Genomic DNA, 11,927 nt, shown 5'->3' on the forward strand with positions numbered 1-11,927 from the left:
TATTCAGCCATAGAAAGGAAATCCTGCCATTTTCAACAACGTGGATGAAACCCGAAAGCATTATGTTAAGTCAAGTAAGTCAGACATAGACAAACACTGTATGAGATCACCACTACATGATCTAAAAAAAAAAAAAAAATCTAACTCACAGATACAGAGAACGGATTGGTGGTTGCCACAGGCTGGGGATGGGACTTGGGCAAAATGGGTGAAGGTGGTCAAAAGGTACAAACTTCCAGTTATGAGATAAATACCATACTGACTACAGTTAACAAGACTGTATTGTATATTTGGAAGCTGCTAAGAGAACAGCTCTTAAAAGTTCTAATCAAAAGGGGGAAAAATGCTAACTATTTGACATGATGGATGTTAACTAAACTAATAGTGGTGATCATTTCTCAGTATCTACCTGTATCAAATGATTATCCCATATGTCTGAAACACATTCTATGTCAACGATATCTCAATTTTTACAAAACATAAAAAATACGTATTCCCCTTCTTCTGCTTACTTTGGGTTTAATGTGCTCTTCTTTTGGTTTCTTAAGGTGGAAACTAAGGCCACTGATTCTAAATTTTTTTCTTTTCAAATACAGGCATTTAATTCAATAAGTGTCCTCCCAAGTATTATGTTTATGGCATCCCACAAATTTTGGTAGATCAGGCTTTCATTTTCTTTCTGTTCAAAATATTTTCTAAGTTCCCTTAGGATGCCTTCTTTGATCCATGGGCCATTTAAAAGTGTTTTATGTAGTTTGCAAATATTTGGTAACTAAGAATTTTCCTGTTCTTGGACAAAATTAGATCAGTGGCTGACAGGGACTGAAGCAAGGGGATTCACTACAAAAAAAAACTTCCTGCAGTGGATACAAATGTTCTTCAACTGTGACGTTGGTTATGCAACTGCATACGCTCACACGCTTTTCCAATTTTATTAAATGGAACACTTAAAAGAAAAAGAATTTTCCTGTTCTTGAGTTCTCTTTTAATTCCATTGTGATCAGAGAATACACTTTTTAGGACTTAAATCCTTTTAAATTTATTGGCACTTCTTTTATGGCCTCTAACATGATCTACCTCGGTAGACGTTCCATGTGCTCTCAGGAAGAATGTGTATTCTGTTGGGTGGAGTGTTCAATAAATGTCAACCAGTCTAGTTGTTTATGGCCTTGTTCAGGTCTTCTATATTCTTAATGATTTTCTATTTGTTCTATCAATTATTTTAAAAACATACCATAGGGATATATGGGAAGGCAGAGGGTGTAAGTGATGGACCCCTCCTCACTCCCTCAGGCCACCACATCGGAACAGAGTTCCAAACTACCCTTACCAGCGGGTTCTGCACAACAAATTGTCCGGTATCACAAATGCCTAGCTACAGCCACACACATTTTTCCTCCCACTTTCTCTTCATCTTGTCCTTTGTGACAGTTCTGCAAGCCCATGGTTTTGTTCACCCACCCTGGCTCCGTCACTTTTAGCTATTGCAAGTGAACCCAACACTTGCCATACAGACTGGAGCCAAACAAAATGGTGAGGAACTCTGGATTGCTTGACTCCAAGTAGGATCCTCTTGTAAGTGTAAATTCATAATTCAGCAAAAATTGATTAAGCAAGTATCTACTGTGTGCAAGACCTAGTTCTGAATTTATGGTTTAATGTTAAGTGATTAAGAGGGGATTGACTATATATTCAGAGAGTGTCAGATTGGAGGGGAGAGAGGAAGGAGGAAAGACCTAGGGACAGATAACAAGCCCAACATTTAGAAAAGGGAAACCCACATTCCCTCAAGAAGCACATAGCATTGGGGGGCGGGGGCAACCGCCCCTCTGTGTTTGGTTCAAGGCAGTTCCCTGGCATATGGGAATTCTAAGGCTTCTCCATAGAATGATCTTAGATTATTGTCACTTTCATCACGGTAAATCAGCTTAAATTCTACCCATTTCTGACTTAGCTCTAGATTATTCAATAGAACAGATATACAAATAATCACTGCTCAATTACCCTTAAAGTGTAAGTCCCATGCCTCCAAAGTAGGACAGTTCATTAGAAGCAGTTACGTGTTATTCCATGAGTTCATGTGACATTCGTCACTGAAGTTTAGTTAGAAAAACACAGGGTCCAGACAGAGCACAGGCTGTATACCAGAAGGGGTCAGAACATCAGTATTTAGCTGTCCCAGAACCAGCACAGAATAATTACACTCTAATTCTCTCTATGTTTTGTTCTGCTTTTCTTCTTCTTCTGGGGAAGCAGGGGCGTCTTTAGCATGACCAAGGGCATGGGGATCCCTTTGCATCTGCATAAGCCCTTGCTTCTGACTGGAAAAGATGAGCGTAGCAGGACACAGTGTGTCCACCACGTCCTGCTGGGAGCTCGGCTACGGAGCCCAATGAGCAGGTGAGAGCCAGCCCCGCTTCCTGTGTGCCCATTAGAAGGCCACCAAGATAATCCCTCTGCCTGAAAATTCACTGGCAGTCACACCAGCTCATTCCCCTTTTGACCATTTACATAGCTGCTTCCAAATGGCTAACAGTACAAGAAGGCTCGTATCATTCAATTCTAACTTCATCTCTATCCGTAAAATATTTTGTGAGAACAATGGAAAGAACTTCACCAGAATGCAAACAAGAACTGCAAATGTCTATCTCCATAGGAATTATTGATATAATACTGCACGTTCTGGTCCGGAAAGAGTTGCTTATCATAACTGAATTTTGACAAGCCAGCTTCCAGTTTATTTTCCCCCTAGTAGCAGGACAGTGTAGAACAGCTGTGAACACTGGATTTCTATGTCAGATGTATAAGCAACAAGGCTACCTATAAAATGTTGACTTAAAGACTGGCATGGCCTCTTTTATGAAAGATGAAAAAATTCTATTAGGGGAGTCAGGAAGTTTAGAAGGTGGAGAGAGAGTTTATGGACAGACACTTATAAGGTACTACATTTCTTGGGGCGCCTGGGTGGCTCAGTCGGTTAAGCATCTGACTAGATTTCGGCTCAGGTCATGATCTCAGGGTCATGAGATTGAGCGCCACGTCAAGCTCTGTGCTGAGTGGGGAGTCTGCTTGGGATTCTCTCCCCCTCTCCCTCTGACCCTCTCCTTTCCCTCCCTGCACCACCACCCCCAACCCCCACAGCCATGTGCTTGCCCTCTAAAAAAAATTAAAAATAAAGTACTACAATTCTTTTTTTTTTTTTTTTAAGATTTTTATTTATTTGACAGAGAGAGAAACAGCGAGAGCAGGAACACAAGCAGGGGGAGTGGGAGAAGGAGAAGCAGGCTTCCTGCCGAGCAGGGAGCCCGATGCGGGGCTCGATCCCAGGACCCTGAGATCATGACCTGAGCCGAAGGCAGACACTTAATGACTGAGCCACCCAGGCGCCCCTAAAGTACTACAATTCTTAAAAATCTTGGTGATCATCCCTCCATTGGTATCAATGGTTTTGTTACATTTATGAAAATGGGTTGACACACATGATACTCAGCATTGTAATGTTGTCAGGATACGGAAAGTAAACAGTCCTGGAAATAGCCCCACTTCCTTGTTAACCTCAAAGTATACCTTCTGATAAATAAGAAAATGTTAGCAGTAGTTACCTCTAGGGAACAGCACTAGAAATGTAGGGAAATGTGGATTGGAGGAAGGGAAATTTTTACTTTTCATTTTACAAACTTCTGAACTGCTTAGTGTTGACCATGAATTACTCTACTTACTAAAATAAAAACGAGGTACAGCTAGGAGTTTTAAAATGGGAAAACCTGGGCACCTGGGTGGCTCAGTCGTTAAGCGTCTGCCTTCGGCTCAGGTCATGATCCCAGGGTCCTGGGATCGAGCCCTACATAGGGATCCCTACTCGCCGGGAGGCCTGCTTTTCCCTCTCCCACTCCCCCTGCTTGTGTTCCTGCTCTCGCTATCTCTCTGCCAAATAAATAAATAAAATCTTTAAAAAAATAAATAAAATAAAATGGGAAAACCTGTAAATTACATGAAGGCAGTAAGTCATATTAATATGAAAAGTTATATTAATGTATATATACATATTTTACATACATACTTACATACATATCTAAAAGCAGAAAAAAAGACCTATAAAAATAGACCATAACTTGGTAGAACTTACCTCTGAGAATGAGAGCAGGATGAAGAACAAGTTATTCTATATTCTTCCTTATTTGGCTTTTTACAAGTGCATTTACTTATATGTAACTTGTATAATGTTTAAAACAACAAAATGGGGACAAATTTTATAAAACTTTTCCCCCTATTTTATTTATTTATTTGACAGAGAGAGAGAGAGCACAAGTAAGCAGAGAGGCAGGCAGATGGAGAGGGAGAAGCAGACGGAGAGGGAGAAGCAGACTCTCCACTGAGCAGGGAGCCTGATGTGGGACTCGATCCCAGGACCCTGGGATCATGACCTGGGCCGAAGGCAGCCGCTTAACCGACTGAGCCACCCAGGCGCCCCATTTTTCCCCCTATTTTAGAAACTCTCTGCTTTCTCCTGGTAAGAGCCCTTGGTAAGACAGATCCTATCCCATTATCTGATTCTGATGGGCTCGCCAAACACAGGATCCACCCCCCTGAGTCAAGTCAGGGGTGGGCCCATGCCCCAAAACAAGCCAAGCAGTTTATCTGTCTCAGAAGTTTGAGTTTAGAGCAGAAACACATGGGAGCTGGAGGCATTTGCGAATGAGTCAGCCAAAGACAGCATCTTAAAAGGCTGCCCACGTGCCTCTGGGGCTGTTAACCAAGCTTCTTCGGCACCTGTCCTTCTTTACACTGGTTTTTCAATTCTTCCTTTATGTGTCCTCCCAATAGATCCCTTTAAAAAAAAAGCACATGGAGGTAGAGAGTAACAAATTTATTGAAATAATGAATTCAGGATTGATCACATGAAGTCCATGTTTCCTACAGGACATTCAGGAGAAAATGTCTAATAGACTGTTGGAAATATGTAATTGGAACTCAGCAGAGAATAAGAATTGGTGGCACAGGGCGCCTGGGTGGCTCAGTTGGTTAAGCAACTGCCTTTGGCTCAGGTCATGATCCTGGAGTCCCGGGATCGAGTCCCGCATCGGGCTCTCTGCTCGGCGAGGAGCCTGCTTCTCCCTCTGACCCTCCCCCCTCTCTCTCTCATTCTCGCTCTCTCAAATAAATAAATAAATCTTAAAAAAAAAAAAAAAAGAATTGGTGGCACAAATTTCAGAGGTATGAGTATAGCCCAAGTATGTGATCCAAGAGAGACAACAGAGTCAAGGATGGGACTGTGGGAGACACCACCATTTGAGACACTGCCATTCGCCCACCGTGGCTGAATCTGATGAGGCATGCCATATCCAGTCCTTGCGAGACCTGGAAGGGAATTCCTCAGGCATACCTACCGACTGGGCATTGTTCGCACGGTTGCAAAGTGACTGCATGCGTATGATGCCTGGTCATTATAACATATAGACAGTGGAGAGAGGTACCAAGTAAGAAACTGTACCCAGGACAAGATGCTAGCTAGATCCAGATGTGTGAGCGATGAAAGAAGCTTTTGCAACCATTTAAGGTAAAACAACATATGAGTTTCTCAGTGACCTCTTCTGTCATCACCATGAACAGTACATATCTCATGACAAAGGGTTGGGGCCCTCAAGAGAAAGAACAGAGCAGCAGTTCATGTCTTCCTACAGAGGTCCCATCCCGGGCACTTCATATCCAATGATGTAGCACACCTGCCAATTAACGCTAGAAGGGCCCCAGGTGGTACAGAGCATTCACCCTATCCTCTGCCAAACTATGCCATGTAAATCAGAGGTCCCGTGTGATGAAGCCCATAAACACATCAAACCCAGTGGCTCTCAGCCTTAATTGTACATTGGAATCACCTGGGACAATAGAACAGCTTGATGACTCATCCTGCCCGCCCCCCCCCCCGAGATTCTGATTTAATTGGCCAGAGGTGGGGGGGGCGCCTGGGTGGTTCAGTCAGTTAAGCGGCTGCCCTTGGCTCAGGTAATGATCCTGGGGTCCGGAAATGGAGATCACGCTCAGCTTCTCCCTCTCCCTCTGTCCTTCCCCCACCCCTCATGCTCTCTCTCGCACTTGCTCTCTCAAACAAATAAATAAAATCTTAAAAAACAAAAAGCTCCCCCGGTGATTGTAATGAGCAGCCAAGGTTAAGAACCCCTGGATAAGCCCCTAAATATCTTGTTTGATCTGTATTACTATGACCTGTACAGTATATTTATTTATTTATTTTTATTCTTATGTTAATCCCCACACATTACATCATTAATTTTAGATGAAGTGTTCCATGATTCATTGTTTGTGCATAACACCCAGTGCTCCATGCAGAATGTGCCCTCCTCAATACCCACCACCAGGCTAACCCATCCTCCCACCCCCCTCCCCTCCAGAACCCTGTTTGTTTTTCAGAGTCCACCGTCTCTCATGGTTCGTCTACCCCTCCGATTTCCCCTGCTTCATTCTTCCCCTCCTGCTACCTCCTTCTTCTTCTTCTTTTTTTTTTTCTTAACATATATTGCATTATTTGTTTCAGAGGTACAGATCTGAGATTCAACAGTCTTGCACAATTCACAGCACTTACCAGAGCACATCCCCTCCCCAGTGTCTATCACCCAGTCACCCCATCCCTCCCACCCCACCCCCCACTCCAGCAACCCTCAGTTTGTTTCCTGAGATCAAGAATTCCTCATATCAGTGAGATCATATGATACATGTCTTTCTCTGTTTGACTTATTTCACTCAACGTAATACCCTCCAGTTCCATCCACATCGTTGCAAATGGCAAGATCTCATTCCTTTTGATGGCTGCATAATATTCCATTGTATATATATATATACCACTTCTTCTTTATCCATTCATCTGTCGATGGACATCTTGGCTCTTTCCACAGTTTGGCTATTGTGGACATTGCTGCTATAAACATCGGGGTGCACGTACCCCTTCGGATCCCTACTTTTGTATCTTTGGGGTAAATACCCAGTAGTGCAATTGCTGGATCATAGGGTAGCTCTATTTTCAACTTTTTGAGGAACCTCCATACAGTTTTCCAGAGTGGCTGCACCAGCTTGCATTCCCACCAACAGACCTGTACAGTATATTTCAATTCAATTTTTTTCTCATACTTAAAAATTAGTCAATTGCACGTACCCCAAGCCATGCGGATTTCAGTCCTCTGTTGGAATATCCATCCACAGTCGGCCTGCGTTCCCACAGGACACTACTCAACTGCACTGAGTTGCAGCCACACCTTATTATGAGCATTTTCTCAGCACTCCCCAGGGCTCCCCGCCCTCCCCACTGTGACTGCAGCACAGGACCAATGACTGGAGCTGCTTATCGTCCTGCTTGTGCTGTGGGTCTTCTTTTATCAGTGTCAACGGAAGCCAAACGGTGCTTATCCCTGTGTCTCCAGCAGAAGCGGAGGGGAAAGGCAGTCCAGGAGGGCCATGCATTCCAAAGGGCCGCCGCCCCTGCTGGCACCTTCCTGGCCCCTCCAGCGTCTATGTTTTCCCAACAGGAGCACCAAGACACTTCACAGCCTGCGGAGCAAAGAGCTAAGTGAGAGATCCCAACTCTAATTATCTGAATAATTAGAGAGCTCTCCAAAACAAAAGAAAGCTACATTAAAAAGGTAAGAAAAATAGGGCTCACCATGGCTGCAGAGAAGGAACTCCAGAAGTAAGGAAGCACAGGGTGTTTGAGGAAATCTGTACCCATTCTAAGGGATACAAATGATTAGGGAGCTGGAGCCAAACCTGTCCTGTGGGGTATGGAAGTGCCCACCTAATTGGGAACCGGGAGAGAAGGACAGGAAAGGAAAGGTTCTAACTGTAGAGATGGACTGCAGCCTCGCTCACAGGCAGGGGGGGTCCAATAGAGCCAAGTTTGATTCTGTTCGAGAATCCCCCTTTCCAAGCCTGCCCAGCATTAGTACTTTCCTCATTTGGCCTCCGGGTCTGTGCATACTCTCCTCTCAGCCTGCTATACTCTTCTCTCCCTGCCCTCCTCTGTCTGGCCAACTCCTCATGGGTCATGCCCTCACCAAACCCTCTGGGGGGATTGGGACACTCCCATGTGCTCCTACAACACGCTTTAATCACCCTATTAGAGCACTTACGTGGCTTTTGTAGATACTTTTGCATTACCTCTCTCCTCCCAAAAATCAACTCAAAATGGATTAAAGACTTAAATGTTAAGACCTAAAACTAAAACTCCAAGAAACATAGGTGGAAAGCTTTATGACATTGTCTGGACAACGGCTTCTGGAATATGACACCAAAAAGAATTAGCAACAAAAGCAAAAATAGTTAAGTGGGACTACATCTGACTAAAAAGCTTCTGCACAGCAAAGGAAACCCTCAACAGAGTGAAAAGGCAACCCATGGAATGGGAGAAGATGTTTGCAAACCGTATGTCTGCCAAGGGGTTAATACCTAAACTATATAAGAAACTCCTACAACTCAATAGCAAAAAAGGAAAAACAAAAACAAAATAAACAGGGTGACTGGCTGACTCAGTTGGAAGAGCGTGTGACTCTTGATCTCCGGGTTGTGATTTTGAGCCCCACGTTGGGTGTAGAGATTACTTAAAAATAAAATCTTAAAAAAAAAAAAGAAAGAAAACACAAGTAACCCAATTAAGAAATAGACAAAGGATGTGAATAGGAATTTCTCCAAAGAAGATATACAAATGGCTAACAGATAAATGAAAAGATGCTCAACATCTCTAATCAGAAAAATGCAAATCAAAACCACTATGAAATATCACCTCACACCTGTTAGGAGGGCTATTATCAAAAAATTGAAAGGTAAGTGTTGGTGAAAATATAGAGAAAAGGGAGCCCTTGGTGCACTGTTTGTAAGAATATAAACTGATTCAGTCCCTATGAAAAACAGTACAGAAATTCCTCAAAAAATTGGGGTGCCTGGGTGGCTCAGTCATTAAGCGCCTGCCTTCGGCTCAGGTCATGATCCCAGGGTCCTGGGATTGAGCCCTGCATCCGGCTCCCTGCTCAGCGGGAAGCCTGCTTCTCCCTCTCACACTCCCCCTGCTGTGTTCCCCCTCTTGCTGGGTCTCTCTCTGTCAAATAAATAAAATCTTAAAAAAAAAAAAAAAAGAAATTCCTCGAAAAATTAAAAGTAGAATTTCCACATGATCCAGCAATTCCACTCCTGGATACGTATCAAAAAAAAATTGAGAGGTGCCTGCCTGGCTCAGTCGGTAGAGTATGTAACTCTTGTTCTCGGGGTTGTGGATTTGAGCCCCATGTTGGGTGTAGAGATTACTTAAAAAAAATAAAATCTTTAAAAAAAAAATTGAATCAGGATCTTGAAGAGATATCTGTACTTCACGATAGCCAAGATATGGAAACAACCTAAATATCCATCGACAGATAAGTGGACAAAGATAACGTTGTAGTATATGCAAACAATGGAATACTATTAAGCCTTTAGAAAGAAGGAAATCCTTCCATATGTGACAACATGGATGGGCATTATTCTAAGTGAAGCAAACCAGTCACAGTGCAAGATCCCACTTATGTGAGGTATCTAAAATACTCAAATTCGTGGAAATAGAGCATAGAATGGTGGCTGCCAGGAGCTGGGGGAGGGAGAAAAGGGGAGTTGCTGTTCAATGGGGATACGGTTTCAACTATGCAAGATTAATAAGTTCTAGCAACCTGCTGTACAACATGGTGCCTATAGTTAACAAGACTGCACTACTAGGCACTTAAAATTTGTCAAGAGCGTCGATCTCATGTTAAATGTTCTCACCATAAAAAACATTCTCTCTTCTGCATGAGCTGCATGAGAATGTGCTTGTTATCAATCTTGGTCATCACTATGTCATCAGCAACAATAGTGCAATAAATAATGATGGATGGATGGATGGATGGTTGCAGGGATACATGAGACAAACATGGAACTGGACGAGAGAACATGAGTGCCATAGAAGAATTGGAGATTCTCATCAGAAAGTGGGATCCCGGGGCGCCTGGGTGGCTCAGATGGTTAAGCGTCTGCCTTCAGCTCAGGTCATGATCCCAGGGTCCTGGGATCGAGTCCCACATCGGGCTCCTGGCTCAGCAGGGAGTCTGCTTCTCCCTCTCCCTCTGCCTCTCCCACTGCTCATGCTCTCTCTCTCTCTGTATCTCTGTGTCTCAAGTGAATAAATAAAATCTTTAAAAAAAAAAAAAGTGGGATCCTGTAGTTAAAGAGATTTGAGGAAGAACCATTTAAGATGACAGTGAAGTTGAGGGTATAAACTTAGATATCAGTTAGGATCCCGCCTGAAAACTAAATCCTAGCTCAAACAATTCATAGAGAAAATTTAATCCAGGGGGCTCGCATCAAAGGTGAGCTAAAAGAGCTAGGGAGAAATGAGACAAGCTCAAGATAAGGAAATGCAGGAAGCTTTTTGGCCATAAGTACCACCAGAGGAACCGACGCAGAAGGTGTGTTACAGGAGCCCAGGAGCAGAGGCTGAAGCCACGGTGGTCTGCACAGCAGATGGTTCCCCCACAGAGAGAACCCAATCACTACTAGAGGGGCTGCCTGCAGGGATGAGGTGAGGAAGCAGTGAAGGAGGGTAGGGACTTCTGGCTTCTCTCTCCCGTCCACCTTCTAATCTACCACCAAGTGCCTCTCATCGGCTGAACTTATTACAGAGCTAACTGACAAGGGAGTTTGGGAAATGTGCTTTGCAGGCATCAGCTCTCCTATAATACAGGGAAAAAGAGTCAGGAATGGAGAATGGTTCCAATAGCAAATCGCCAAATAAACAACCCAACACGGGAATGGCTTGCTGAAGTTGTGTGAGAAGGTTGGAAGAAATAGGATTCCAGGAACTATGAAACTGGGGCGTGTGATAGACAAACCCACCCCATGAACCCTGGAGCCACCATTTGACACTGAAATAGAGGGAGAACTGAAATGGAGGGAGGACCGTGGCCTGGGGCCAAAGAGCTCAATGAATGTCAACACTTAGGAATGACTTGGGGGACAAGAGATAACTCGAGGAAGGGAAAAGGATATAAGTGTTAAGTCCAAAGCCTGGTTTGGAAAGAGCAAAGGAAAGGGAGAATAGCAGAACAGTTTCAAGACTCAAGTGTGAGTCCCAGCTCAGGCACTTACTAGTGGAGACAAAATGGTACCCTCAGTACCAGGATTAAATGAGATAGCATACACAAAGCATTTGGCCCACTGCCTAGCGATGGCCGTACAGCAGAGAGCACATTCCGCCCACATTCCCTACAGCATGAAGAGAAAGCTTTCTCCAAGATTCTGGCTCGGAGTCTCTTGTGAGGTTGTAGTCTGTTGGTAAGCTTCATTTCCTCACTGGCTTTTGATGGATGCCTCAGTTCCTATACCTGTGGGCCTCTCCACAGGCTGCCCGAGGGTCCTCACAGCTTGGTAACCAGCGTCCCCCCAGAGTGCTCTGAGAGCCCAAGAAGGAAGCTGGTCTCCTAAGACCTAATGTCAGATGTGACATACCATCACTTCTGCCACCTTCTACTGGTCACACAGACCAAGACTGGGACAGGGTGGGAGGGGACTAGACGAGGGTGCAAATACCAGGGGTGGGGGCCGTTTGGGGCTGGCTACTACATTTCCTCTCCCTCTTCCTCACCCTAGCTTTTCCCATACCACCTATCACCAACTAACATATTGTTTCCCTTGCCTTTTGTGCTGACCCTCAGTCTCCCCAACATAGAATGTACGAAGGAGGGGACTTTTGCCCGTCGTGTTCACTGTTGTACCATCAACACCTACAGGAGTACCTGGCACCCAGTAGGGCTTCATGAAATCCTTGTTAAATGGAGAATAATGAACCACTCAGTTGCACCATGTCTATAAGAAACACTCCCGAGTTCCCCCCCAGAAGAGCATAGCTCATAAGTAGGGCTGCT

The sequence above is a fragment of the Mirounga angustirostris genome, unplaced genomic scaffold, assembly GCF_029215605.1.
Source record: "Mirounga angustirostris isolate CCGP_5_RB_7025 unplaced genomic scaffold, mMirAng1.0.hap1 SCAF_15, whole genome shotgun sequence".
Classification (NCBI taxonomy): domain Eukaryota; kingdom Metazoa; phylum Chordata; class Mammalia; order Carnivora; family Phocidae; genus Mirounga; species Mirounga angustirostris.